The 3383-nt window shown below is 38.0% G+C and overlaps 1 non-coding gene across 1 annotated transcript; it reads left to right on the top strand.

The window, feature by feature from the left end:
• The first annotated feature begins 623 nt into the window (after nucleotides 1-623).
• TRNAK-CUU (transfer RNA lysine (anticodon CUU)) lies at nucleotides 624-696 on the top strand. Its single transcript has one exon. It is a non-coding gene; the product is annotated as a tRNA-Lys (tRNA).
• Nucleotides 697-3383: the final 2687 nt, after the last annotated feature.

The raw sequence follows: 3383 nt of genomic DNA, 5'->3' as shown, positions 1-3383 counted from the left end.
GGAAGAAATTAACAATAATACAATAATAGTAGCAGACTTTGACACCCCACTTACATCAATGAACATATCATCTGGGCAGAAAATCAATAAGGAACCTAGCTTTAAATGACACATCACACAAGTTGGACTTAATAGATACCTATAGGACATTCCATCCAAAAATAGCAGCATATACATTCTTTTCAAGTGCACATGGAATGTTCTCTAGGACAGATCACATGCTAGACCACAAAACAAGTTTCAACAAATTTAAGAGGATAGAAATTGTACCAAGCATTTTTTTCAATCACAACAGTATGAAACTAGAAATCAATTATGGGAAGAAAAATGGGAGAAACACAAACTCGTGGAGACTAAACAACATGCTACTAAAAAACCAATGGGTCAATGAAGAAAACAAGGAGGATATCAGAAAATATCTCAAGACAAATGAAAATAAAAACACAACTTTCCAAAACCTATGGGGCAAAGCAAAAGCAGTTCTAAGAGGGAGGTTTATAGAGATATAGGTCTATCTCAAGAAACAAGAAAAATCTCAAATAAACAACCTAAAGAAATAAGAAAAAGTAAAACAAAGCCCAAAGTCAGCAAAAGGGAAGAATAAAGATCAGAGAGGAGGAACTTCTCTGGTGGTCCAGTGGTTAAGACTCTGCACTCTTAATGCAGGGGGCCTGTGTTCAATCCCTGGTCAGGGAACTAGATCCCGCATGCCGCAACTAAAAGGTCCAATGTGCTGCAACTAAGACCCGGTGCAACCAAATAAATAAATAAATATTTTTTAAAAAATCAGAGAGGAAATAGAGACCAATAATAATAATAATAATAATACAAAACCCACACAAAACTAAAAGCAAAACAATAGAAAAGACCAATGAAACCAAGAGCTGGTATTTTGAAAAGATAGACAAAGTTGATGATCCTTTAGCCAGGCTCATCAAGAAGAAAAGAGAGATGACCCAAATAAATAAAATAAGAAATCAAAGAGGAGAAACAACAACTGATATCATAGAAATACAAATATTCATAAGAGAATACTATGAAGAGTTATATGCCAAAAAATTGAACAAACTAGAAGAAATGGATAAATTTCTAGAAACATACAATCTTCCAAGACTGAATCAGGAAGAAACAGACAATCTGAACAGGCTGAACACTACCGATAAAATTGAATTTGTAATAAAAAAAAAAAAATCCCAGTAAACAAAAGTCCAGAAGCAGATGGCTTCACAGGTCAATTCTATAAAACATTTTAAAAAGCATTAATATTTATCCTTTTCAAACTATTCCAATTAAAGAGGCAACACTCCTAGACTTATTTTATGAAGTCACCATTACCTTAACATCAAAACCAGATAAAAACACTACAAAAAAAGAAAATTACATGTGAATTATATTGTTTAGTTTTCAATTATTTGAGGGTGTTTCAGACAGGTTTTTATTTCTTTATTTTTAGTTAAGTTCAATTTGTTCAAAGAGTATACTTTATGTAATTTGATTCCTTTTAATTTTATTATGAATATTGCCTATCTTGTTGAATGATCAATATGGATTTGAATGTGGATTCTGGTTTTGTGAGTGGATTTTTCTATAATTATTAATTAGGCAAAATTATCTAATGACTTTGTATTCTATAGCCTTATTTACTTGTTCTAATTATTCCTAAGGGTGAAGTGTTGAAATCTTCAACTCTAATTGTGGATTTGACTGTGTCCCTTTTTCAGTTATATCAGGTTTTTTAAAATATGTTTTGAAATTCTGTTATTAGGTTCTCTGATTTTTCTCTTTTCCCAAATTCTTTCAGATTAATTTACTATTTTATTATTCCATTCTATCTTATTTATTGGATTATTACCTGTAATTTGTGTTGTTGTTTTTAGTAATTATTCTAGGACTACAGTATTCATTCTTATTGTAGTAAGGATTCAAATAATATTATACTACTTCACATATAGTATAAACAGGTTTCAACAGAATACTTTCACAACTAGGGCACATGCAGATGCTGGTGGAGGACCCCAACATCCAAGGAGATGGGAAGAACCCCCAAGGGAACCGATAGGAGGTGGGGGGACTGAGGGGAGGGGAGAAGTGGAGGCTGGACAGGACCGGTGCCCCTGAGGGGTGGCTGAGAGAGGGGAGGGGCTCCCACACCTGGAGGGACCCTCAGGGGCTCGGATCAGGGGGCAGCAGGCCCAGCATTTCCCCTGCCCAATCAGTTGGGGAAGTCTGCCCAGCTCTCAGAGGTCCCCTCTGGGCTGGGTTTGTCCTGGGGGTGTAGAAAGGAGGCTGGGGAGATCAGGAGAGGCAGGTGGGAGGGGCCCTCTATTACAGGAGGAGCAGAAGAGGAGCAGAGGGTGTTTGCCCTGCCCACTTGAGCCCAGGAAGCCTGCTGGGCTCCCAGGTGGGGTCCCCTACCCTCTGAGACCAGAGGTGGGAGGGAGAAGCACACTTGGGTCCCTTCTGTTCTGTTGAGCCTAAGCCCCACCTCCCATCCCCCACTCCCACCCCCACCCCGCCTTTTCCTGCCCTGTGGGTACTAAGAATAGGCCCTGCCCAGCACCCAAACCTCACCCCTGCTTAGGCCCCCACCCTTTACATCCAAGGCCTTTTCCACCTTTTTTTTTCTCCTCCTCATTTTTACTATTGTGTTTCTGTTTTATCTTCTGATTGTTGTTTTCATCTATATTTTTATTTTTGTATTTTTTCTAATATAGCTGTTAGTTTCCTAGACTAATTTTATTTTTTACTTTGTTATTGTTCTCCTTTATTTATTTATTTATTTTTTTGCCACCCTGTGCGGCTTGCAGGATCTTGGTTCATGAGCCAGGGGTCGGGCTGAAGCTCCTGCGGTGGGAGCTCCAAGTCAGAACCACTGGACTAACAGAGAACCTCAGACCCCAGGGAATATTCATCAGAGTGAGGTCTCCCAGAAGTCTTCATCTCAGCACCAAGACCCAGCTCTACCCAACAGCCTACAAACTGCAGTGTTGGAGCCTCAGGCCAAACAACCAGTAAGACAGGAAAACAATCCCACTCATTAAAAAAAGGGGGAAAAAAATGAGACAGAAAAAAAATATGTAACAGATGAAGGAGCAAGGTATAAACCTAAAAGACCCAATAAATGAAGAGGAAAAAGGCAATCTACCTGAAAAAGAATTCAGAGTAATGATAGTAAAGATGATCTAGAATTTCTGAAATAGAATGGAGACACAAATTGAGAAAATACAAGAAATGTTTAACAAAGATCTAGAAGAACTAAAGAACAAACAAACAGATGAACAACACAATAACAAATGAAAAATACACTAGAAGGAATCAATAACAGAATAACTGAAGCAGAAGAACGAATAAGTGAGCTGGAAGACAAAATGGTGGAAATATCT

The sequence above is a fragment of the Eschrichtius robustus genome, chromosome 15 (genome assembly GCF_028021215.1).
Source record: "Eschrichtius robustus isolate mEscRob2 chromosome 15, mEscRob2.pri, whole genome shotgun sequence".
Taxonomy (NCBI): Eukaryota; Metazoa; Chordata; class Mammalia; order Artiodactyla; family Eschrichtiidae; genus Eschrichtius; species Eschrichtius robustus.
The sequence above is the reverse complement of the archived record's forward strand: the minus strand, read 5'-3'. Positions and strand labels throughout refer to the sequence as shown.